Below are 26,556 nucleotides of genomic sequence, written 5' to 3' on the forward strand. Positions count from 1 at the left end.
CAGTTGTTCACTTGCATCAGACTCTTTTGCCACCCCATGGACTGTATCCCGCCAGGCTCCTCTGTCTGTGGGATTCTCCAGGCAAGAATACTGGAGTGGGTAGCTATTTCCTTCTCCATGGGACCTTCCCAACACAGGGATTGAATCTGCATCTCCTGCATTGCAGGCAGATTTTTTACCATGTGAGCCACCAGGAAATCCCAGCTGACCCCTATTGGAACCAATCTTAAAATATATGTTTGAATATTCACCTTAGCTGTGTTTGAAAGCTTCAGACCTTTTTTAAGAACATACAATATCTCTTTTTGAACAAAACCTTCTAATCTGTTGTGTCAATGTGATGTGCTCAGAAATAGGATGCTCCAGATGGCAGCACTCTTTGGAACATGATGGTTGACACAGGTGACATTGTAAGAGTCAAGATTTTGAAAGGGGGCCTTTGGAAATCTCCCAGATGAGATAGCTCACTGGGAACCTACCATATGGAATTTATGAGCCTCTGTCCTACACAGATGTTTTCCAGCTGGAAAAGCTGTGACAAGGAAATGCACCCAAATGCTCCTAATGGACAGATATCTGCACACACACACTCACTCACTCATTCCTACAGACACAGAGCTTTTGAAGAATTGAAAATATTTGGATTTCTTAAAAACATCCATTGCTTAAAATTAAAATTTCCATCATCAGTCACCACTGGTTCATCTTTTATTTGAAATACTAGGAAAGTTGGAGATAATTTTGTATTTAATGCTGTTTATTTATTTTTAAATTTTTATTGGAGTATAATTGTTTTACAATGTTGTTAATTTCAGGTGTACAGCGGAGTGATTCAGTTATATATATTCATTCTTTTTCAGATTCTTTACCCATATAGGTTAGTGCAGAATACTGAATAGAGTTCCCTGTGCTATACTTACCATAGATCCTTGTTGATTATTTTATATATAGATGTCCATGTATGTTAATTCCAAGCTCTTAATTTAGTTGATGAGCAGACATAAGGAAAACTCTACTTCTTGTCAGCATCAAATTCCCCATCATCTGTGAGAGTCTTTGAGACTAATGAATTAATTTCAATTGCAACCAAGTCAGTGGGTTTGCCAGATGACTCAATGGTAAAGAATTCACCTGCCCATGCAGGAGACATGGGTTCCATCCTCAGGTTGGGAAGATACAGTGGAAGAAGGCATGGCAACCCACTCCAGTATTCTTGCCTGGAAAATTCCATGGATAGAGGAACCTGGTGGGCTACATTCCATGGTGTCGCAAGGAGTCAGACATGATTGAGCTCACACACAACTGGTCAACATCATCCTTGAAGTTGTTTAGATAGTAGCTTCTGTTTGCACAATATCTTAAGAATACCAGTAAGGTAGCCTCTAACTTCTGGAACTTTTGACATTTAGCCACCAGAGGCTGCTCTGAGATCATTATCCTCCTTGCTTTCTTGGTCCAATCCCAATGGGGAGACTTGTAAATACAGGTTTGGCTTCCATTGTTCTGAATTGTCCTCACTCAGCACAATTTCCTGGTGGTCAGCTGTTGGTGTAGGTGATTACTGACAGTAAAGAAGAGACACTAAGGAAGACAAAAACTCTGCGTTACTGTTTCACCTTTCTATTTTTAAACTCTTTTTTATATATTCAGAAAATCTTGTTCTTTTTCAAGTGAAAGAGAACTGGGCAAGGCTTTCCTACTGACTTCTGTTAATTTCTCATCATTTTCCCCTGTTACCATCTTTTCAAAGTAGGTGTCTGAAGATGTTTTTTAAAACTTTATTCCACAATACTTACTTCCATGTGGTTTAAATTCTTCTACATTTTACCAGCATTTTATAGTGGCTTTCATGCTGTTTCATCTGTTTTATTTTTTAAATCTTTGTCTTTCTCCTTTAAGTCATTTTCTTTAACAGAACAAACCAAAAATTAAACATAGGTGTATCTGTCATTTAGTAAGACAATTAAAAATGGTTTTGGTGCCTGTAATGTATTTTGTCTGTAATCTCAGACAACTGAGCACTGATTTCAATTGTTAATTGAAGAATGACACTAGTTTCTTCATGTAAAATTGCTTTAAGTCTTCTTAAGGGTGTCCACTCTCACCACTACTATTCAACATAGCTTTGGAAGTGTTGGCCAGAGCAATCAGAGCAGAAAAAGAAATAAAAGGAATCCAGATAGGAAAAGAAGAAGTAAAACTCTCACTGGTTGCAGACGACATGATCCTCTACATAGAAAACCCTAAAGACTCTACCAGAAAATTACTACAGCTAAACAATGAATACAGTAATGTTGCAGGATATAAAATTAACACACAGAAATCCCTTGCATTCCTATATGCCAACAATGAGAAAATAGAAAGAGACATTAAGGAAACAATTCCACTCACCATTGCAACAAAAAGAATAAAATACTTAGGAGTATATCTACCTAAAGAAACAAAAGACCTATACATAGAAAACTATAAAACACTGATGAAAGAAATCAAAGAGGACACAAATAGATGGAGAAATATACTGTGTTCATGGATTGGAAGAATCAATATTGTGAAAATGAGTATACTACCCAAAGCAATCTATAGATTCAATGCAATCCCTATCAAGTTACCAATGGTATTTTTCACAGAACTAGAACAAATAATTTCACAGTGTGTATGGAAATACAAAAAACCTTGAATAGCCAAAGCAATCTTGAGAAAGAAGAATGGAACTGGAGGAATCAACCTGCCTGACTTCAGGCTCTACTACAAAGCCACAGTCATCAAGATAGTATGGTACTGGCACAAAGACAGAAATATAGATCAATGGAACAAAATAGGAAGTCCAGAGATAAATCCACGTACCTACGGACACCTTATCTTAGACAAAGGAGGCAAGACTATACAATGGAAAAAAGACAACCTCTTTAACAAGTGGTGCTGGGAAAACTGGTCAATCATTTGTAAAAGAATGAAACTAGAACACTTTCTAACACCATACACAAAAGTAAACTCAAAATGGATTAAAGATCTAAATGTAAGACCAGAAACCATAAAACTCCTAGAGGAGAACATAGGCAAAACACTCTCTGACATAAATCACAGCAGGATCCTTTATAACCCACCTCACAGAATATTGGAAATAAAAGTAAAAATAAACAAATGGGACCTAATGAAACTTAAAAGCTTTTGCACAACAAAGGAAACTATAAGCAAGGTGAAAAGATAGCCCTCAGAATGGGAGAAAATAATAGCAAACAAAGCAACAGACAAAGGATTAATCTCAAAAATATACAAGCAACTCTTGCAGCTCAATTCCAGAAAAATAAATGACCCAATCAAAAAATGGGGCAAAGAACTAAACAGACATTTCTCCAAAGAAGACATACAGATGGCTAACAAACACATGGAAAGATGCTCAACGTCACTCATTATCAGAGAAATGAAATCAAAACCACAATGAGGTACCATTACACACCAGTCAGGATGGCTGCTATCCAAAAGTCTACAAGCAATAAATGCTGGAGAGGGTGTGGAGAAAAGGGAACCCTCTTACACTGTTGGTGGGAATGCAAACTAGTACAGCCACTATGGACAACAGTGTGGAGATTCCTTAAAAAACTGGAAATAGAACTGCCATATGACCCAGCAATCCCACTCCTGGGCATACACACCGAGGAAACTAGATCTGAAAGAGAGACATGCACCCCAATGTTCATTGCAGCACCATTTATAATTGCCAGGACATGGAAGCAACCTAGAAGCCCATCAGCAGACAAATGGATAAGAAAGCTGTGGTACATATACACAATGGAATATTACTCAGCCATTAAAAAGAATTCATTTGAATCAGTTCTAATGAGATGGATGAAACTGGAGCCCATTATACAGAGTGAAGTAAGCCAGAAAGATAGAAACAAATACAGTATACTAACACATATATATGGAATTTAGAAAGATGGTAATGATAACCCTATATGCAAAACAGAAAAAGAGACACAGATGTACAGAACAGACTTTGGGACTCTGTGGGAGAAGGCGAGGGTGGAATGTTCTGAGAGAATAGCATTGAAACAAGTATACCATTAAGGGTGAAATAGATCACTAGCCCAAGTTGGATGCATGAAACAGGTGCTCGGGGCTGGTGCACTGGGAAGACCCAGAGGGATCGGATGGGGAGCGGGGCGGGAGGGGGGATCAGGATGAGGACACATGTGGATCCATGGCTGATTCATGTCAATGTATGGCAAGAACCACTACAATATTGTAAAGTAATTAGCCTCCAACTAATGAAAATTAATTAAAAAGAAAAAGAAAAAAAAAAGTCTTCTTGAGGAAAGGCCCAATTGTGGTAGACAGCCATCAGCCCATGGAAAGCAACTGGTTTTATGTTATCTTTACTTGTCACCCTAATTAGTACACTCCCATGAGAATAAGTTACTACTCAAAGATGTAAGGTTTTACAGCCATGACAAATATCAAGCTAATAGTTCTGTGGCAGGCAAAGTCATCAGTACATAGATGATCTGGACAATTTCAACACCACAGTTCTTTAATACTAGACTCTCCTGGGGGTGGCTACAAAATTCTATGTCTGATTGAAAATGGTGTCATTTAAGTATGTGTCTTCTCACATTTAAGTATGTGCTTCACTTTCTATAGATTACAGAGAACTTACTACATTGAAGGAAAATGAATACATATTTTATCAATTTCTATTTTTAGTAACATGAAAGTTTCAAGATTTCTTTTGCTCTGAAAAGAAATTCTTGCAGTACCAGGTGACATTCCTGAATGTTTGGTGCCATTGAATATTCACAGAAATGTTTGCTATTTCCTTTCTAGTGTAATCATAATGGTAGAGATCCTTAATTAATAAATTCATGACTAACAAAGGATACATAGTTACTTATATTTTCAGGTAGAATAATGACAGCTACCATATGTAAACTGGGGCCAATTTCACTTAATGTTTGTCATCTTGTCTCAACTCTGGAGAGAACCAAAAGTCTTTTGCCCATGAGTAGAGCCTTATTAAACCGTTATGATTTAATGTGGCATGTTTTCCTCTCAATTTGCGTGCCTGACAGTCGACTTCCTAAATGTCACTTTCAGGCTGAACCACAGAAGAAAAAGAGACCCAGTGAAGTAGCATTAGGTCAGCTTTGTGGGTTGCATTAGCAGCCTGTCTGAACAAAGACGAGGGACTTAGCCACAGAAAACCATCACGTGGCCCTGGGCCTTGGGCGCCTTGCAAATGCATTGCATGACTCACTACTAAACATGCAGAGAACAGACAAATTCCAGGCAAGTGAAACATCCACTGATTCAGCAGTAGTTAGGTGGGTCGTGTGATATTTGTCTTCTTGGCTTTTCCTTTATGAGCTCCCACGCCATCTTTCAATCCCTCTTGAACACCACATGTCAAAGGCACAGAGCAGTTAGCTGTATTAAGATAAAATTGTGAGCATTAAAGACAGGCACTTAAATTAGTATAACCCTAAGGCCAGGTAGACTTCACTAAATTGCACAGGCTTTAAAATACCAGCACTCAATTAGGAAAAAAAAAAAATGTATCCATAGCAACCTCTTTGTCAAGGGAATAGTTACCTGAAAGGATACACATCTTTTCAGAGAAACAGGGAGAAATAAAACCATATTCATTAACTGTGGATGATATTATATGGATCTAAATTTAATTATGGGCATGACTCAGGAGAAGGGGCTTTTAAGAAAGTTATACAAAGTAGGTGCTTATTTCTAGTAGAATGTGTTTTCATGCCTTCTTTATCACCAAAGCATTCTTACATATGGGATTATTTAATTAAAATGCCATGAAATAACTTTAGGTTTCAGATATTTAAGAAGAAATGGCAGTGCTACTCTTCTTCCTGGCCATAGCATGCCTACCATTTCTAGAAAGACCTTTCATTGAGCATTCACAGTGGATATTTGCCTGAGGTTTCTGCTGCATCTGGATCTTTGGTGGTCATTTCACGGGTATTTGTGGAGAGGACACAAGATCATGTAAAATTCCACAATCTTTCTGTTGTGAGGTGACCTGACTTAAGCCATCCTGTTTCCAAAAGGCTCTCTCTCATGAAGTAGCCTTTTATCGGGTCACGTTGTATGACATTGGTTGCACGGAGAAGCCAATGGGCCTTTTGATCATCTCTGATGACAAAGTGAGTAAAGGAAAAGGGGTGCTGTAGAAAAGAGAGCCTGAGAATTTCACCTTCTCCTGTCTCCTTGGGGAAGGAGGGTCAGGAAGGAAAAAGTTTCTGTCTTCTCTTAGGTTAATTCATTGGGGCCTGTGAATTAAACTAATGAAAGCCAGATTAACAGGATAAATGACACCCAGTGTTAACAGTATTTATGTGCACTGGAGTTCATCACAAAGGAGTAAAACTCAAAGACGGAGCAGACTTGAGGGCTTATGTACTCTTATCACAAGGAAAAGAGGATATGGACTTCAAGGAACAGTAAAATATAAGGAAGTGGCTGAGATATATATATATAGAGAGAGGAACTCATAGAAGATAAGCGCTGTTTTAGTACAGTCTGTTTATGCAAACTCATCTTGGTGTTGACACCCTGTTTTCCATGATACGAGTCAGGATTGGAGAGGGGGTGGGTAGAGACCTTACTCAAAGGGAACTTTATGCCCTGATGTTAGACAGATAAGAGGGGGGCAGAGAACTCTGCCTACATCTGTTGGTTCTCAATTGCCTTTAGCTCAAAATAATTCTGATAGTAAAGTGGTATATTTGGTGGTGGCCTATTTTGATCTGCTTCAGAAGGTAAACACATCAAGCTTGGAGCCTGCAATAGCCAGTGTCATTCAGGGCTGGCTTCATAAGCAGCAAGACAATTATGAAAGGCCCAAGCTTGGTTTAATGATCTGTGGCTGCCTTCCAGGAAAACTTTGTTTATGGACCCTGAATATGGGTTTCCTATGCTTTTCAGCTGACAGGAAATAGAATTCTTTTGATTTTCATTTCAACCATTTGAAAATGTAGAAAGCCATACTCAACCATTGGACCAGCCAAGAATAGGTAGACTGTGGCCTGAGAGCAGGAGTTTGGAGAGGATGCTGATGTAGAGAAAGTGAAAGTCGCTCAGTCGTGTCCGACTCTTTGTGATCCCATGGACTATACAGTCCATGGAATTCTCCAGGCCAGAATACTGGAGTAGGAAGCCTTTCCCTTCATCAGAGCATCTTCCCAACCCAGGGATTGAACCCAGGTCTCCTGCATTGCAGGTAGATTCCTTACCAGCTGAGCCACAAGGGAAGTCCAAGAATACCGGAGTGGGTAGCTTATCCCTTCTCCAGTGGATCTTCCCAACCCCGGAATCAAATCGGGTCTCCTGCATTGCAGGCAGATTCTTTACCACTGAGCTATGAGGGAAGCCCTTGACCTAGAAAAGTGGTTTCCAAACCAGCAGCATCAGCAGCACATGGGAACTAGTCAGAAATGCAAATTTCCAGGCCCCACCTCAGACTTGCTGAAACTCTGAGGTGGGGCTGGGTAATTGTGCTTTATTAATAACAATCCCTCAAAGGAATTCTGATGCCTATTTGAATTTGAGAACCTCTGATCTAGACCTCTGGTTCCCCACTGCTCAGTCTAATTCCCTCAGGGAGCTTTTGAACCATCTCCCTGCCCAAGCCCAGCCCAGATCAATTAAATCAGAGTCTCTGCAAGTGAGACCCAGTCACCAATATCTTTTATTTTTTTAGTGAAGTATAGTTGATTTGCAATTTTGTGTTAATTACTGCTGTACGGCAAAGTGATTCAATTATATATATGCATATATATATGTATGTATGCATATACATATGCATTCTTTGTTTATATTTTCCATTATGGTTTATCATTGTTGTTGTTGTTCAGCCACTGAGTCATGTTTGACTCTTTGTGACCCCCATGGACTATAGCATACCAGGCGTCCCCTTCCTTCACCATCTCCTGGAGTTTGCTCAAACTCATGTTCATTGAGTCAGTAATATCATCCAACCATCTCATCCTCTACTGTCCCCTTCTCCTCCTGCCCTCAGTCTTTCCTAGCATCAGGGTCTTTTCCAATGGGTTGTCTCTTTGGAGGTGGAGCTTCAGCTTCAGCATCAGTCCTCCCAATAAATATTCAGGGTTGATTTCCTTTAGGATTGACTGGTTTGATCTCCTTGCTGTCTGAGGGACTCTCGAGGGTCTTCTCCAGCACCACAATTAGGAAGCATCAATTCTTTGGCACTCAGCCTTCATTATGGTTTATCATAGAATATTGAATATAGTTCCTTGTGCTATAGAGTAGGTCCTTGGTGTTTATCCATCCAATATACAAAATATCTGCTAACCCCAACCTCCCAGTCCATCCTTCTCCCAACCCCCTCCAACTTGGCAAAATACCAGTCTGTTTTCTATACCTGTAATTCTGTTTCTGTTCCATAGCTAAGTTCTTTTGTGTCATATTTTAGATTCTACATATAAGACGTATCATATGGTATTTGTATGTTCATAGCAGCACTATTCACAATAGCCAAGACATGGAAAGAAGCTAAATGTTCATCAACAGATGAATGAATAAAAAAGAGGTGGTACATATATATAGTGGAATATTACTCAGCCATAAAAAGGAATGAAATAATGCTATTTGCAGCAACATGGATGCAAATAGAGATTATCTTACTATGTGAAGTAAGTCAGAAAGAGAAAGACAAATACCATATAACTTATATGCAAAATCTAAAGTAAGGCACAAATGAATTTATTCACAAAACAAAATCACAGTGTGATTTCCATGGGCAGACAAAGTGATTCATGCTTTTATTGTTGAATTAAGGACACTGAAGTTCAGAGAGTTTGACTTGCCGGAGATGCACAAGAAACAGGCATGGTGTAGTCCACTTACACTTTTTTAGATACATGAGCATTAAAATAGTATGTTTGGTAATGCCAGCAGCTTCAGGGATCCTGTTGTCTTTTATTAGTTGCACTGATTAATTTAAAAACACATCTGGAAATATGCCATCAATAAAATGAGAACTGGTTATAGAAACTATAATTGGAAGAAATAAGGTGCAGAGGCATAGGGCAGGCCCATGTGCAAGCACTTTGGGGCAGAGGCCAGACCTCCGAGATTCCGAGAAAGGACAAGCTCTGAGCACTTCTGAAGGTCATTGCCTACCCTGGAGCTACTTGTCAGTGTTTCTGAGCCATTGTTTCCTAGTCCATATCTAGAATGCACAAGTAAGTTACAGTCTTGAATGTCATTAATGATAGTGAGAAACCAACATTTGCACACTTGTGATGAGTTTCTTTTGTTTTTACTTTTAAGGACTCCTCTGCCTTGGATGTTTTTAAAGGCAACTTTTTATTAAATTGAAGTATGGTTGATTTACAATGCTCTGTTAAATTTAGGTATACAGCAAAGTAATTCAGATTTATTTTTTTCAGATTATTTTCCATTATAGGTTATTACAAGATACTGAATATTGTTCCCTGTATTATATAGTAAATCCTTGTTGCTTACCTATTTTATATGTAGTAGTGTGTATCTGTTAATTCCATAGTCCTAACTTATACCTCCCTTCTCTTTCCCCTTAGGTAACCGTAAGTTTGTTTTCTATGTCTGTGAGTCTCCTGTTTTGTGTAAAGGTTCATCTTATTTTTTAGATTCCACATATAAGTCATATGGTATAGTATTTGTCTCTGTCTGGCTTAATATAATAATCTCTGGAGAAAGAAATGGCAACCCATTCCAGTATTCTTGCCTGGGAAATCACATGGACAGAGAAGCCTGGAAGGCTACAGTCCATGGGGTCTCAAGAGTTGGACACGACTTAGCGACTAAACTGCCACCAGTTTATCTACTAAAAAAAAATAATAATTTCTTGGTCTATCCATGTTGCTCCATATGGCATTGTTTCATTATTTTTTATGGCTGAGTAACATTCCATTGTATACAGGTACCACATCTTCTTTATCTATGTTGGGGGGAATTATATTGCTCCCATGTCTTAGCTATGGTAAATAGTGCCACTATGAACATTGGGGTACATGTTATCTTTCCAATTAGAGTTTTCATCTTTTCTGGATATATGCCCAGGGGTGGGATTGCTGGATCATATTGTAGCTCTATTTTTACTTTTTTAAAGAAACCTCTATTCTGTTTTCCATAGTGGCTACACTAATTTGTATTCCCACCAACAGTGTCAGAGTGTTCTAAAAGGAATTTTCAACTGATGCATCCTTTGTTCTGATTTTCTCAGCAAAGGCTTCAGCATACCTGCACATTCCACAGAAGGAAGAACACAGGCTGTGTACCCATATTAGGGATGGAGAAAGTGAGGCACGGTAGAAACCGTCATGTGATGTTTACAAGTGGAGTTGCACAAATGACCATTCAGTGTTTTCATTGTTTCAGTAGTCATGTCATCATAATACAAGACATGATTTGTTGGTGTTTATTATGTGCTGCATCTCATAGTTCTGTGATTAAGAGCATGTTCTCAGGGGCTAGTCAGCCTGAGTGCATCAACAAGGATCTGTGCCTTCTTAGCTTTGTGACCTTGGCAAGACACTTCACCTCTCTGTGTCTCTGTTCTCTCTCAGAAAGTGGGGATAGTAACATGAGTGCCTATTCTCCTAGGGGCAAAGGAGAATTCAGCAGGCTCACAAGTACTTGGCATCTAGTGAGTACTTGGTACAAGTTAAATAACATTAACTGTAAACAAATCACTTCATTCAAACACAACAACTTTGAGGGAGAATAAGCAGATGGGCCATATTCACAGTTATAAAGTGTCAGAGTTGATATTTGGACTGAGGCTGTTTCTAGCATCACTGCTCCTAGCCAGTGTGCTATACTGTGTTGAATGGGATTAATAAGCCAAGTATTTATGGGCAGTGGTTTTTTCCATGTGTAGCATAAGCTTTTTGGCTTCGTTCACATACCCCTGGACCTTCTTTCTTTCTGGACAATGGATCTTACACTGCCTCCAGACTTCCCCTTCCCATAGGAGACTGAGGCAGTGGGGTGGCCCCTTCTCCCCACAGCTCCCTGTGACAGCCTTCTGTCATCTCAGTCAATGGTGACTTCATTTTTCTAGTTGTGTCAGCAAAGAAGTTGGAAGTCATCCTAGTCTCCTCTGTTTATCTGACACATTCACTCCGCAAATCACATTGGCTCAACCTTCACAATCACCATCAAGAATCTAGCCAGGTGATCCCCCCTCCACTGCCACACCCATCAAGTTCACCACCATCGCTCACCTGGTTGACCACAAGAGCATGCTCAAGGACTTTGCTTCTGCCGACAGGCTACTGTCCTCCCATCAGTCACACTGAATGCTACAAAGTCAGTGGGCTATCGTCACTTCTTGGCTCCAAACCATCCAAGCCTCCCCATTTTTTCTCCAAAAGAAACCCACAGCTCTTCCCATGATCTACTAGACCCAAAATGACCCAAAAACACTGTCCCCCAACACACATACACATACTCACTCAGACACATTCCTAAAGCCCTAGTTCCTACTGTAGTGGGAAGGGGGACCCCTTCCAGACCCCAAGAGTGGACTCTTGTCTAACACTCAGAAACAAATTGTCTGAGGAGACACATGTGCTGACAAAGAAAGAGAAATTACTGGGAAGGGGAGCCCAGGTGGAGAGCAGCAGGATAAGGGAAACCAGGAGGACTGCTCTGTCACGTGGCTCAAAGTCTTGGATTTTATGGTGATGGGGGTCAGTTTCTGGCTGTCTCTGGACAATCATTCTGACTCAGGTTCCTTCCTGGTGGTGCACATATTGCTCAGTCAAGATGGATGCCAACAAAGAGGCTTCTGGGAGGTGGTAGGACACATGGTGTCTCCTTTTGACCTTTCCTGAACTCTTCAGTTGGTGGTGGCTTATTAGTTCTGTGTTCCTTACCAGGACCTCCTGTTGTAAAATAACTCACACAAATGGTTACTATGGTACCTGGGCAGCCTGGACAATTTCAGTCCCATGTTTCCCATAACACTACTGCTGTCACCCTTACTCACTCCAGCCACCACAGGCTCCTTGGCTTCACTTTGCCCTGGCCTCAGAGCTTCTGCAATTACTGTTCCCTCTGCCTGGATAACTCTGCCCCATCCACAGTCATAGCTGAAAGTACTTCTTCCTCTCACTTCCTTAGAACACTTCTCAAATATCACCCTGTAATATATCAACTTTCCTACACCACCCAACCAGCACTCCCTATCCGCCTTTCCCCATCACCATCAGAGCCACTTTACATTTATTTGTTGATTGATCTCTGTATCCCGCCACTAGAAGGTATGCTCATGAGGGCAGCCTTCAGCCTGTCTGCACCTTTCTGCCTGCCCGTCCACCACCTGGAACAATGTCTGACACACAGTAGGCACTCAATAAATACTTGAGTGGATGTTTGGCCGTTTGAGCATAACAAAGGTGTACCAGTGCATGTTTGTTACCATAAGGTGGACGTGTGCCAACCTCAGCTTCTTTTTCTTATGGGATGTCCTTGTCTTTACACTTGAGAATTCTGGATGCCCTGAGAGTAATAAAAATCAATTCATAGAGTGCTACAGTTACTATATGTTGCTAATGAAATCAAAGGTTATAGCATTAAAGTACAGATTAACTTTGAATAAGAAAAAAAAATGCTTCATGGACTGCATTCCTAACTATGGAAATGAATCACAGGAATGTATTCCATTGAGAAAGCCATTGGGGAATTCTGAATAGAGAAAGAAAACCTCATTCACAGTTCTAAATAAATAGCCATAAAATCGACCTACATCCTGCCCTTCATAGCACAACAGCAACATCTTTTTCCATGAGAGATCTCCCACCAGTGGACATATATGTGGGTTTTCCCCCAACTTCAAATGTTCAGATGAATACTGTCTAAATTTAGAGAACCATTGAAGGTAAATACAAATCAGGGAAGTGCTTCCTCCATTTGTTTTCAAATGTGATGGTAAACTCCTAGCTTATCTTGAAGGCAGTATGACAGGTGGATCTGGACCAGGGTGGCAGCATTGTGCCAGGAAGAGCACAGGTTTAGGCATTAGAGAGGTGTGTTCCAAATTCCCATATACAAACTGTAAACTGGCTTCATCTTCAAGAGGGTCTGATGCATCACTGGTCCATGACAGATGGGGGATACTTTCATTTCCTCCCTTTTCCCTCAGCATAAATACTCATGACATAGCTTGTATCCACTTTTTAATTTAAGATTTAAAGACCTCTTGAGTGCTAAATCACTTCAGTCATGTCTGACTCTTTGCGACCCCATAGACCATAGCCCACTAGGCTCCTCTGTCCATGGGATTCTCCCCCAGGCAAGAATGCTGGAGTAGATTGCCATGCCCTCCTCCAGGGGATCTTCCTGACCCAGGGATCGAACCTGTGTCTCCTATGTCTTCTGAATTGGCCACTAGTGCCACCTGGGGAAGGATGTAAGACCTCTTAGTGTGTGGTCTATCAGCTGGTTTTAAATTCCTTTAATTCAGGTTAGATTAATTTGCCAAGTTGAAGAGAAGTGTCACCAGTTGGTTGGTTTCTAAAAGATGCCCATAACAAAATGATCTTTTCCCCTCACAGAGACAGTTTAGGAGAAACATCAGTAAGTCTTTTTGATACAACATAGATAATACGACAAACAGGAGTATAGCTATCTTGTTCATTGTATGATATTATTTAAGTCACTCCCATTAAAATGATTTCAAATAACAACACTATAACTACAAAATAGGCAATAAAGGAGAAATATAATGAAGCCCCTTTTGAATGCAGTTTCTTGAACATTTAGAGCTCTTTAATAAATATGGAGAAAGCTAAGTCACCGATAGTCAATTTTTTTTTCTTGCTACAACTCAATGTTTATCTTGCATCAGGAGAAGAGTATAGGGAAGGCTATCTCAGTATGTGTGACTTTTCACGAGTAGTTTCCAGCAGAGGAAAACCTCATGATAAGCTGTCTAGTTATAAAGAAATAAGGGCAAATATTATTTCCTTGGCTATTAAAATAGAGTAAAAAGATACCCCCATCTGTGTCTAGCAAAGGAAAGAGATATGTAAACCATGATTCTTAAGTAGTTTTCATCTTTACCATCATCTTAAAGCCAGTATTGATATTATATGTGAAGTGGGAGAGGACTTTCATCAATCAGAAAACAATACAGCAATTTTAGCCATCTTTCTGTGCGTCTGAGAAGTGCCAATCTAAAGGATAATGCATTGTCTTTGTACAAGCAAGGAGCGCAAATCCTACTCAAAGCTTCTTTTGATTAAAATTTCTATTCGCCTTCTCTCCATGTGATTATCGATGAACCAGCCTTATTTGTCTGCTTCTAACATATGCAAACTGAGCTGTGATTCACAAACTTAATTTTTTTTAAATCTCTAAGGTTAATTTAAAAATCAGCCTCTGGCATTAAGATGTTAAAGGTTTGAGAGACTAATCCTTTTCATATATGAGACAAGTAAGAAATCATTTTCATGTATAAGAAAAGTAGCAGATAAAAGAATAAGGAATAAAATGGTAATAATAGGAAGAACAGTAACCAGATATTCCTAGCCATACTTAAGCCCACAAAAAAAAAAAAAAAGGATTTAAATCAAGAGTGATGCCAATTAGGAGTTAGAAAAAAATAGGGGTTTTAATTAGCCTAATGAATTATTTAGGCATCTGAGTTGTAGAATCTTCATTCCTGGAGCTCAAGAGGAATGTTAGTTGAAAACAGTTTGGATTAGGGCTAATATATATGATTCTTGCTACACATGGCAAATCAGTCACAAACTCTGAGCACATTAAATCTGTGGTGGGAGAAAGAGGAAATGGCAATCAGATCGTATGCACATCATATGATGACATTGCACTTGGGGTTCATGCATCAAACCTGGACTTTAAAATTATTATTATTATTACTATTATTAGCAGCAATTCTGAGAACATTTTTTATTGACTAATTGATCCTATCCTCTGTGCTAGTTGTTAGAAGGGATATACAACAGTCCCTTGGCTAGGCTATAGTACAGTTATTCAGTGAAACGGATCTAGGTGTTGCTATGAAGGTATTTTGTAGACTTAGGTAACATGCATAATTGGTTGACTTTAAGTAAAGGAGATTATCTTTGATAGTGTTGCTGGGCTTCATCCAATCAGTTGAAGGCCATAAGAGCAAAACTGAGGTTTCCCCGAGGAAGAAGAAATTTTGCCTGAAAACTGTAAATTGATCTCCTGTCCATGTGCCCTATGAATGTCAGACTTACCAGTACTCACAATCATGTAAGGCTAGTCCTTGTAATACATTTTAATATATATGTTAAATATCCCATTGGTTCTGATTCGCTGGAGAACTCACTGATTAAGGCCTCAATGACCTCAGTAACTAGAAAAGGGGTTAATAAGACACGTCAAAAATATGCTATTACAAATCATTTTTCTCTTACAAATTTAAATGTAAGATTATAGTTTAAAAAAAGTAGATGATTGAGAAATTGAAGAATTACTCTTGAGAAGATATTATGATGTTGACATGAGGCAGAAAGTTCAGTTGGGAGTGTAGAGAATTTTTGACAGTGGGAGGATTAAACAAAAACCATTGCTAAATTCATACATAAATCTTTATCAGATCACTAAGAGGAAGATAATGAAGGATCAGTCATATTTAATCAACAGAAACTAAACAGTGTCAAAATAGTTCACCTCTAAAAGCATAGAATTATTAAATGGTAAGTTATACTTAAAATTTTAAGATAACATGGATTGCTTTAACTCATTAATTTTCAAGTGATGAAATATCAGGTGGGAATGCAAACTAGTACAGCCACTATGGAGAACAGTGTGGAGATTCCTTTAAAAACTGGAGATAGAACTGCCATATGACCTAGCAATTCCACTTCTGGGCATACACACTGAGGAAACCAGATCTGAAAGAGACATGTGTACCCCAATGTTCATCGCAGCACTGTTTATAATAGCCAGGACATGGAAGCAACCTAGATGCCCATCAGCAGGCGAATGGATAAGAAAGCTGTGGTACATATACACAATGGAATATTACTTGGCCATTAAAAAGAATACATTTGTATCAGCCAGTTCTGTGGCCACATGCTTTGTCGCTCAGTCATGTCCAACTCTTTGCAACCCCATGGACTGTAGCCCACCAGGCTCCTCTGCCCATGGGATTCTCCAGGCACAAATACTGGAATGGGTTGCCATTTCCTTCTCCGGGGGATCTTCCCAACCCAGGAATTGAACCCAAGTCTCCTGCTTTGCAAGCAGATTATTTACCATCTGAGCCACCAGGGAGGTCAACTCCAAGAATGGATTCCAAATCGTATTTGTAACCCATGCTTGTGGTATGTCACGTTGCTCTCGTTAATCAAGTGACAGAAACTAACTTAATGAGTACTTGTAGTCAGTGAGTAGCAACTTGTTTTTTTTTTATGACATCCTAGAAGAACTATAGGTGGGGTTTTCTTTTCTTTTTTTTTAATTTATTTTTCTAAGTAGGGACTTGTGTCACTGTCCATGTAAATCACCTTCACTAATCACCTCAACTTTTCCATGGCCGCCATAAGTATACAACTGGATTTCTGGAACTTCTGAGGGAGAATAAAGTTTTTCCATAGGCCCTCAAGATTGTGCCCTTGCACCAGGTGGCTGAATTAGGCAACTTCAGCTTGGTTTTCATTGACTTTTGATGTGTCCTGATACATATTTCAATAAACTAGAGGAAGTTACTAATAGTCAACCATTTTTTACATACACGTATTCCCATATCCTTTGACCTAACAGAACACTGAAAGAGGTGGCACCATTACTGCTAATTGTCCTCTCAGGTGTCACCCCAATATCCATCCATGTCTAGTAGGGCCTGTCCAGGATCACTGGCCCAGGAATCCATGTTACGTTTGCTGTAGAGGTCTGTTTATATGACCAAATGTGCACTAAACTACACAGGATTACCACCTTGGCTGCTGTCTTAAGAAAGATCTGCTAAGACTACCTCATCCCTTCAGCTGATGTTTGCAAATGCTGTTAATCACAGACCCAGAACAGAACATCCAAACCTTTAGTGAAGCACGTTTCTTTCTTTGCTTCAATTTACTTGCTTATGCTGTTTCCAATAAGTGGATCTAAAGCTCACTTAATGGACAACCCCTAAAGTGCCGTTTATTGGATTTGAAATGTTGAAGAAGTCTGTTTATTGGTAAATGAAAAAGTAGACTTCATTTATTTACATGATTCCCTTTTCCAAAGAGTTCTAGGGATGATTTCTGGAGATAGCATATTTTATAACACAAAGCAGAGTAGGGACTTCCCTGGTGGTCCAGTGGTTAAGACTCTGCACTTCTAATGCCGGGGGTGCAGGCTTGATCCCTGGTTGGGGAACTAAGATCTCTCATGCTGTGCCATGTGGGCAAAACATAAAAAAGAAAATTTTTTTAAATCTTTTTTAAAAAAGCAGAGTAATTCTCCCTTCAAACACTTAAGTTTAATTGCTGTAGCAATTGGTCATGATCAGACCTTTGGTTAAAAATTTTGCCTCAACGATCCTGTCTGTTCTTATATTTTGGTGCAGATGAAATGGTGCATATTTGTAAAGTGCCTGGCAAAATGCTTGGCTCATAGTAGATACTCACAAGAAGTGTTTGTTAATAACACCCCTGTAGGCATTCCTGTCCTTCTGCATAATGAGAAGATGGGAGAGACCCATCTTGGTATCTCAACCCATCATGGTATCTCTTACTGGTGGAAGTGCCCTTTTTTTGGTTTTTGTTTTTAATTGCTTTACAGTGTCGTCCTGGTTTCTGCCATACATCACCATGAATCAGCCATAGGTATACATATGTCCCATCCCTCTTGAACCTCCTTCCCCCCTCTCATCCCATCCGACCCCACTAGGTTGTCACAGAGCACTGGGTTGAGCTTCCTGTGTTACACAGCAACTTCTCATGAGCTGTCTGTTTCACATATGTTCATGTATCTATTTCAATGCTATTCTTGCAATTCCTCCCCCCCTCACCCCCCGCCGCTGTGTCCGTTAAGTCGGTTCTCTGAGTCTGAGTCTCTGTTGGAACTGCCTTTTCATATACCTCCCAGAGATTATCATACACATTTCTTCCAGAGACCTTGTCATCTAGAGCTGATGTTTTTTATGTAGATGCAGAAGTGTGCGATGGCTTCATATAACAATATAGAAAATAGGCTGTCTCACAAATATGTCCATGAAGCTAAGCTTCTGTTTTAGGAGGCTCATCTCTTCTCTTGCACTCTGACTTTGGTTGGACATGGGAGTATTAGAATAAAGATGGCATTATGGGGACTTCCCGTGGTCCAGTGGTTAGGACTCAGTGCTTTCACTGCCATAGCTGCAAGTTCAATCCCTGGAGAGGGAACAAGGTCCTGCAAGCCACCTGGTATGACCAAAAAATAAATAAAAAAGATGGTATTATGCTTATTGTTTTTGTAAGTGCGGACAGATTTTGAATTACAGTAAAAGAAAAGTAACTGTAATAGTTTAATTTGCCAAGAGATTCTTTTCCCTTTAGTAACGTGGCAGGGCTGCAGTCCCATTGATGTCCATAGCTCAGGAAAGTATTTCATTCCCTTTCCACACACATTGGTTGACTTCCTCCTGTGCTGTTGGTGTGTGGGTACAGTGAAAGTGTCTGGGGTTATAAAGATGAATAGGACATCATTCTTGCTCTTGAGAGTTTTCTAGTTTGGTAGAAGAGACAGGCAGATGAAGATATGATTACAGTGCCACATGGAAGTGAAACAGCAGAGATGTAGCATGGTTTGCTCAAGCTGGTGCTTACCGTCTCCTGGCTCAGTGTATCGCCTCCAACCTCTGTGTTTAGGGTCCTTACTTTGAAAAAGGAGGGAACATTTACACTACAAAAATTGGCAAAGGATTCAGACAAGGTGAAAAATGGTGCTGTCCCACAGAGTAAAAATGCAACATAATTATAAACTCTAATTTGTGAACATATAGGCTATCTCCTTTCAAAGCTAAATTTTAGATCAGACATATGTGCACCATGACTTACTTTAGGATTTTAAAGAAAAAAAAATCTGGGTGTAAGCCTGTTCCCTGGTGGCTCAGGCGGTAAAGAATATGCCTGCAAGGCAGGAGACGTGGGTTCGATCCCTGGGTCAGGAAGATCCCTAGAGAAGGAAATGGCAACCCTCTCCAATATTCTTGCCTGGAGTATCCCATGGACAGAGGAGCCTGGTCGGCTACAGTCCATGGGGTCACAAAGAGCACACAACTCAGCGAGTAAACAACAACAATGATGACAAATCTTGGCTGCTTTTATTTTTTAAAGAGCTGGTTGTTAAACATTTACCAGCACACCACTGAGTGTCTATAAACTACAGAGTGAAGAGAAGGGATTACTTTGTGTTGGGACATTTGGGGAAGCCACAAAATAGTGGTGACATCCTGACCTTGTAGGATGCAGTAGGAATGGGCCAAAGGAGAGGAAAGATGGATGAAACTTTGACAGGGCACAGAGCCTGTGAGAGGAAATCCCAGCTCATATTTTCCTCAGAGGTGATGACAGCAGAAGGCAAATGCAGTCGTGAGAAGCTTCTGTTGAAGGTGATAAATAGATACGCCTTGGGACTTCACTCTGGTGATATTTAACAGCAGCAGCCCTGGGTAATTTCCTGTGTCCTGGGGCTCAGGGTACACCTAGGGCAGGAACAGGTACAGTAGTTTTTTGAAGTGAATCAGAGTCCTCTGCACTGGGATAAAATGCAGATTCCCAGGCTCCTCCTCAAGCCTATTGATTAGATTCCCTTGGACAAACAGTCCCAGGGACTGGCATTTTTCACAATGTCCCCAGAAGTTTCCTTGGACAGTTAAGTTGGAGAGCCAGTATTTTTGTTTTGTTTTGTTTTTGAAAATGAGTATTTCAAAGCCAGTCCATCTGTGATTCCTCACTGGGCATGATTTCTCCCTTGGTGTTGCCTGGAGACATTACTGATTGTCATGACTGTGGAAGGGTTCCTTGTATCTGGTAGTCTGAGGCCAGAGACACTGCTCGACATCCCCCAGGGCACAGCACAGTGCCCCCCAAAGGAGAATGATCTGACCCCAAATGTCAATAGGGTTGAGGCTCAGAAACCCTGGTCTAAGTCATAATCAAGGGCTCTGTAGTAAATACATGAAGAGGACTGAAGTCTAGTTGTGTCACTGGGTGGTTCCTTACCTTGCTAAGGCGGGGGGCTGGAATGGGGTTATGGACCTCCATGTCCAGATATGGGGCCGCCAAGTTTTCTTGGAACTGGACAGAGCTGACAACTACTGCATCCATACAGACGATACACTGGAAGATGCTCATTCATTGATTTGCTAAGGTTTTTTTTTTTCTTCCCTCTGATACCAATTTTTTTTCTTTATTGAATTATTCTCACAAAATTTTTGCCACCTCTTTGGGAAAAAGCTTTGTTCAGCGTGTGCTGTTTTTTTTTTTTTTTTTGGCCATCCAAAAGACAGAGTGACCTTGAGACCATATTGCTTAAGAAGTGAAACGTGTTCCTGTTTATAGAAAATACAGAAAGCAAACTTTGGACATTCTTTTTCAAAGAATTTAAGTTTAAATTACAAACTTAAAACTTCAGGGTTTAAGTGTGTAAGAAGCCAGCTCTCTTATTGAGATTCTGTCCAGCTTGTCTCTTTGAATAAGTTCACCAGATCAACCTTGTAGGTAAGGTGAACTTGAGGGAAAGGTAGACACACGTCTTTAAATTTTTTTTTTCTTCTTAACCAAACCTCAGTGCCTATTTTTCTAATAACAGTTTTATTTAAAATTGTGCCTTGGGCCCTTATTGGGTAAAGATTCTCGTTCATTTGCCGTGTTTCAGCAGACTTGCGTACTCGTTCCCATTAAGACCCGTCTCTTAGACAGATGCACAGTTCATCTATATGGAAGCGAGGTGGATGACATCCTCCCCCCCCCCCCCCACCCCGACTGCTGGTTTCGGTTCAGGTGTTCTGAGTAACAATTAGGTTCCCTCCCCAGTGTTCGGTGCGAGATACCCTTTTCGAAATCCGCCTGGGTCCTGCGTGTGGCACTTTTCGGCTTGCAGTCGTTTTGTCCCTCTCAAATGCTTGCGTGCTTTTAGGGAGCTCTTAAAAGGCCAGGCCTTAAGCTAGTTAAGCTTTGAGGCGAGCCGGAGCTGTGAGATAAGAATAGAACGCATCTTTTACTCCGGGAGCTGGGGAGGCTGTTTCCAGCTGCTTCCAGTCATTGAAATCCTGAAAGCTCTCTAATCCTCGCGGAGGCAGCCCCTCCGGCTCCCAGGGCCCACCCCCTTCTCCTGATTGGCGAGGCTCCTCCGGGGCCCCCGCCAGCCACCTACGACGTCTCTGAGACCCGATTTGAAATAAGAGCCAGGCGGTCCCCGCTTCCCTGCGCCCGACTTTTCATAGGCTGGGAAGCGAAGCTTGAGAAACTTGACGTTGTCTTGGGCAGAGTGCGTGTAGCAACAGATCAAAGAAAAAAGGGAAAGAAAACGTGTTCTCAGCTGCCTGGGGAACTCGCTGAGTTGCTTTTGTCTTGCGGGCTTCTGCTGGCTTTGGTGTTTCCCCTCGGAAGACCGCGGCGTGGGCTTCCAGGCGGCTCGCTCCCTGCTGGATGGGTGATGGAACTCTAAACATGAGGCAGGTGAGCTCAGGGGGCTGCAGGGGCGGGTGGAGAGGGAGGGCGCAACGTGGGACCCCTGGGATGTGACTCCGGAGGGCTGGCCGGATGAGCAGATGCCTGGCCGAATGGATCCATTTGGCGGAAGAACGGGACTGCCTTTTCCTACAGTAACCCATGAAGCAGATCTCCTGAGGTTCCCCCCACTTCTGCCTCTAATGGGGATTGGCGACGTCAGGCAGTCATTGTAAAAGGCTTAAACGCGGTTCGTAGAACATGTAGATCACTTCCAGTTTGCGGTGGCTGGAAGGTATTGTTCGGGATCTATCTGAAGCTCTGAGCCTCTTTCCTGTGCTTTGGGTGAGAATAAAGACAACGGAATATCCTGAAAAAGAATTGAAGCGGGCCTCTTATCTCGTTTTGGCTCCCCATCCTGAGCACTTACTGTGTTTATGGCTGAGAAGGTGGCACCAGCCCGAAATGAGCACAGACAGTCCTTCCAGGAAAATTGTGTTTTTCTGTTCTAGCAGTTGTGAAACTATTATTGCTTCTGGACAGGAGAGGACAGCCCTGAGAGTAGTGAGCTGAGAAAGGGCTTGGAGATTACTTCCATGAGTCTTTGAAAAGAATTCTAAACCAGCAGCTTCTTCCGTGGCTGCGGGGCATGATGATAAAATTTCTTATCAGCCTAAGTCGAGGTTTATAGCTCTGCTTGTAAGAAAAGGAAAAAGTGAGTGTACAAAGCCAAGAAAAGGGTGTGATTTATAACTCAACCAAAGTTATAGAAGAGTCTTATGTCAGTATTTCAATATCAAGATCTGTACTCATTTAAGGGGCAGAGAAACTGGAAAAACATGCTAGTAGGCTGGCAAGGGCAGAGAACTCCAAGAGGGGTGATATTGACTTTGCCAGCTCTAAGTAAACGTGGGTGGGAAAAGTTAGCATCCATGTTACCACCAGGAAAACTGCACTTTTTTCTTCTAAGTGGGTTGGGCACTCACCACCCTGCACGCTTTGGGGTAAGTTGAGTTGCATAAGGAGCAAACTTTCTGTTTCGGGGCTGGAGTGAGGGGGTTAGAACTTTCCCTTTCCTGTAGTCTGGGACAGTGAAGCAGAGGGTCAGGTTTTGAAAAGACCCTCTGCCTTCTTGCCTCTTTGCCTGCTCACTAAGCAAGTGTGCTTGCTTGGCAAGTGGCAGTGAGTGCAGAAAAGCAGGCTTACACTAGCAAGCACTTGTGTGTTTCCAGTGAATTGCTCTTCCTCTTGCTGGAGACTGGGGCCGTTGATCAGTTTCAAGTTCTGCAAACTCACGGCTTGACCCCCCCTTCTTTTTCTGTTGAGCAGTCCCGATGGGATGAGGGAAAGAAGCAAGAAGCGTAAATGGAAAGGATTTAAGCAAAGGAAAAAGGAACGCAAAACATTTTTGACAAAGGTCCTGGGCTGGAACAAAGAAGTCATTTGATCCGTTGCAGAGCCACCTGTCCTCTTGGTATCTGAGCTTACTTTTCAGAATCCCTGTTCCCACACAATTCCTCTGGAATGGAGGCACTCCCTGTGGATGCCAGAGGCATGCTGTCCGAAGCTTGGCACAGGTTTTCCCATGCCTTGCTCCTTGTGGCATTCTCATAAATTGGACTTCAGCCCAGTTGTGAAGTTTTAAGGGTACACATGGAGTAACTCAGTCATTTAATGAATGGGCAGCTTTTCATCCTATAACTGTATGTCCAGTAATTTTTTGGCCTGTTTGGTACTTGAAAAGAGAGTGGACTAGGGGTGGGATGACAGACAGGGAGAGAAGTGGGGGATGGAGTCAGGGCTCTTCGGAAGAATCTAGGCAGTTCCAGCGACTTGGAAATGTGACACGTTGTTCTGCAACAGGAATGTGGAGGGGAGTGAGATGGTGGAGTTACTGGCTTGGATTAAGCCCAACTTGATTTGAGTTTCTCTTCAGGGGAAACTTGTGTCCAGGTGGGGTGACTCGCACCCACCCGTGAATTTGTCATCTCAGCCCAACAGCTCCAGTTGGGCTTGCAGGGTTAACTATCAAAGAGATCCATGTGTCACCAGCTCAGCAATGAAATCCAATCTCTTCCCCCAAGGAGTGATCTATCCCTAGGGCTGCACAGACTCTGAACAATAGCGTGGCAGCCAAGAGACCCCCGCCCCTGACTGCCACAGCGGGTAGCCAGAAATGGCCAGCAGAATTAGAAAGCTGCCTGACTGGCCATGAGATTCAGAGGGCTTTTGCCTTCTGCCAAGTGGGAGGAAAAAGAACCGGTGCAGAGGGATAGTGTTCTTTGAGGATTCCTAAGGTCACGCTGAGTTGGGCCAAAAGGAAAGGGTGAACCTGATTTGCCTCTATCAGGAAGTCATTTTTAAAGCGTGTGCCAACCTTTCTCTGCCCACTGATCATAAATGGGAAACTTCTGAAACTTCCTTGAGCAGGAATTTGCTGTGTTCCCAGGCAAAAAGAAAGGCACGGCCACCTGTTCAAGCAGCCCAGCCAAAAACAACAGGTTTGCCTGTGGCATTCCCACAACTGCAGATGCCCTCCTCAAATGGCACACCACCCATTGTCCCTGCAGATGAGAAGACCAAATAATTGTCTCTCAAGCTAGGGGGAAAAAATCAGGTTCTTCAGACAACATTGCCTACCAGATGTATTTTGGGTTTTTAATACGTGATGGTTTTAGGAAACACTCCAAGGAAAGTGGGTGCTCACTCTATTTCTCATGGACTGAAATCATTGCAGTTGCCTGTAGCATGAAGGGAAAGAATGAGGTATTAACCAGCGCTTTAAGCAGCTGCTAAATTCTTGCATGGCTGGGATAGTGCTATTACAAGGAAGTTGTGACTCAGTTTGATCAGTTTTGCATTCTTCAGATTCGAATTAAAATGCCCGAGGACATCTGGTTTAATAATGAATGTCTTTGTATTAGTCTTTCCTTTGAGGATTAGAGAGTCCTTTATAAACACGATCTATTTATTCTCTGCCATATCCCCAGGAGAGAATGAGATGGCAATTTGATCCTCATTGAAAAAAATGGTGAGGTGAAGGCAGAGAAAGGTGAAGTAGAGAGATATAGGGCAAAGTAGGTACAAGCCTGAAATGAATGCTACCCAGCTGGAAAGACAGACAGCTTGCACAGGCTCAGCTCAGAATGGCCAGTGAGTGGAGGGATTAAAGGCAACTCTCTTACAGCTTCCCTTTTCTTATTCTATAACCAGCATGTATTGTCCCAAGTGTGTTTCATGGTTTCCTTCATTTGAAAGTCAAGTCGATAAAAGTGTAAAAGGCATTTCTGTTCTCATTTGTCCCAACATTGAGATCAGGCAGTTTTTATGACATCACCTAGACAGATACTGAAACTAACCAGAATTTAAAGTCTGTATCTGAGACATGGTCCTTTCACCAGATACGGTAGGGTTTTTAAGTTATTGCACATGATTTGGAGGTCCAGTATCTTCAACACACCTTAGAATCTTCATTTATTCCCTACTATCTCTCCTTGGCAGGGAATTTTATAATTGTAGCTTGTTGTCAGATTAAAGATCTTTATTGGTCGTGTTGAAATAGTTTTTTCGAGTTGGCTTTTCCTTGCCATTCGTTAGGACCTGTGCTTGTAGTTAGCTTGACTAGGGACCGCATAGGCTGTGAGCAAATCCTTTAATTGGTACTTGCATGTTATCCTCAGACATTCCAGCAAGTTTTAAGGCTAAGTGTGTATGTGGATGTCTCCTGGCTTTGATCCCTTGTGTGGTAAATAGACATCCAAGGTAGCCATGGCAACCTGGGCTGTGCATTGGTGAAAGAGGGGGATTTGGTCACTGGACAAAGAGTAATTTGTTTGATTAGAAAAAGGTGGGACCGATCAGGGCATTTTTTTTTTTAAACCTTCGTGATTTAGGGATCACAGTTCATCCAAACCATTTAGATTTTTCTCAATAGGCAAAAAGAATGACTGGCTAACTGCAACCAGTGTATGTTGCCGATGTAATTTAAATACTTTTTTAATCAAGTGGTTGCTATTTTCAAAAAGCTACTAATAAAATGAAAGGGAAGTCCAAAGTATTATATCAGTTTTCCTGTTTTACATAGTATGAATTTTCAGAGCTTGGTGGAATTTAAAAAAGAAATACCCAAAGCTGATTGGGCGGTGTGCATTTCAGTTATCCACCTGCAGATGTCAGGCTTGAAGTGTCTATGGTGGAAGGCCAAGTGCTGGACGCCGCTGCTGGGAACTGGGATCAGTCAGAGAGAATTGCTCAGCTTTTTTGGAACAGTTAGTTAGTGATTCTTTAATCTTATGACCAAAGCCATAGATGAAACTGAGTTCATTCAAGGAAGAGAATATCAAATACACCGTGATTAAAGAAAGGGCTCCAAAAGCCAGGTCAAATAGGAAGCTAATCTCCATTAAGATACGGGACAGTTTATCAACACGATGCTTTTTGGCTCATTATCAACTCCTTTTATTTCACATGAAACCCATCTCCGAGGTTTTGTTGTAGAAGATTGTTTGCCTTGTTTTATGAAGCGGCATAAAAATTTCTTTAAATGGAAGGACAAAACATTAGGGACTCTTCTGGATCCACATGAACTTTTTTCCCTCCAGGGAAAGATATTTCATTGACATGAGCAGGAAAGTTAATGCCTACAGAAGGTCATGTGATGTTAAAGAGGTCAGAAAATTTGAGGCACTGGAAAAAAATAATGCTAAGGGAGGACTTGGCTGTAAAACAAAGAAAAACCACAAAACCTTAATAACTTATGTGCTTTGTGCTATAAAAGAGAAGTTCTCAGGAAAAAGAGCAACAAAAACAACAAAAAGGAAGAGGTGCTGGTCATTAGCAGTAGATTTTTATATATAGTCAAATATTTATGATGTTGTTGTTTAATTGCTAAGTT

The 26,556-nt window shown here is 41.2% G+C and overlaps 1 protein-coding gene across 3 annotated transcripts in view; it reads left to right on the forward strand.

The window, feature by feature from the left end:
* The window catches only part of MID1 (midline 1), a 394,448-nt gene that overhangs the window by 185,944 nt on the left and 181,948 nt on the right, over positions 1–26,556 (forward strand). Inside the window, exon 1 of one of the 3 annotated variants that reach the window (XM_061137899.1) lies at positions 21,402–21,671. The exons of 1 other annotated variant lie outside the window; for it this stretch is intronic. The gene's annotated coding sequence lies outside the window, so the exon portion shown is untranslated. Of the gene's footprint in view, positions 1–21,401; positions 21,672–26,556 lie in introns of those variants that run through there. One more of the 3 variants, XM_061137896.1, reaches the window with a different exon arrangement.

This window comes from Dama dama, chromosome X, assembly GCF_033118175.1.
Source record: "Dama dama isolate Ldn47 chromosome X, ASM3311817v1, whole genome shotgun sequence".
Classification (NCBI taxonomy): domain Eukaryota; kingdom Metazoa; phylum Chordata; class Mammalia; order Artiodactyla; family Cervidae; genus Dama; species Dama dama.